General features: G+C 36.1%; 1 non-coding gene across 1 annotated transcript; it reads left to right on the forward strand.

Moving 5' to 3' along the window:
* Positions 1–257: 257 nt before the first annotated feature.
* Positions 258–363, forward strand: LOC131489551 (U6 spliceosomal RNA). Its single transcript, XR_009250648.1, has one exon. It is a non-coding gene; the product is annotated as a U6 spliceosomal RNA (small nuclear RNA).
* Positions 364–862: the final 499 nt, after the last annotated feature.

Raw genomic sequence — 862 nt, forward strand, 5'->3', positions numbered from 1 at the left:
GTATTTCTAATATAAGGAAGTGCTGAGGAGTTACTTCAATGTAAATTGACTGCAAAAAAAAAAAAATATCCATAGGGAGATCGTTGCAACAAGAGTGATTCTAGATATGTGTTAGCCAGAAGGACACCTTGATAGAACAAGAATGAATCTAGATGTATGAAGATGTGTGACTAGGTGTATGATCTTTCATTGTTGTTTACTCGGACTGCACATTATAATGCATAATTTAAATAATGCTTATTTAAAAACCAATTACAGTGCTCACTTTGGTAGCACATATACTAAAATTGGAATGATATACACAAGATTAGCAGGATCCCTTGTGAGGATGACACCCAAATTTGTGAAGCGTTCCATATTTTTAGAGCATAATGCTAAGCAGAGTTAGTCAGTCAGAGAAAGACAAATGCCATATGATTTCACTCAGATGTAGAATTTAGGAAGCACAACAAATGAGCAAAGGGCAGGGGCATGGGGAAAGAGAAAGAGACAGACAAACCAAGAAACAGACTTTTAACTATTGAGAACAAACCGATGACTACCAGAGGGGATGGGGGAAAGGGTGAAATAAGTGATGAGGATTAAAGAGCACACTTATCATTATGAGCTCTGAGTAATACATAGAATTGTTGAGTCACTGTATTGTATATCTGAAAATAATATAACACAGTATGTTAACTATACTGAAATTTGAATAAAAAGGTTAGTGGGATCTGATTATTTGCCTGCAAACTGGGGAGATGGAAAGTCTTGGTAGGGACACAGGAAAACTTGTCCACTAACATATTTTGTGAGGCCTAGACTGATAGGAGGTCGATTCAGATATAAACATACCTTCAAACAAAGTGATAAAACGAAGACA

The sequence above is a fragment of the Neofelis nebulosa genome, chromosome 1 (genome assembly GCF_028018385.1).
Source record: "Neofelis nebulosa isolate mNeoNeb1 chromosome 1, mNeoNeb1.pri, whole genome shotgun sequence".
In the NCBI taxonomy this organism is placed as follows: Eukaryota; Metazoa; Chordata; class Mammalia; order Carnivora; family Felidae; genus Neofelis; species Neofelis nebulosa.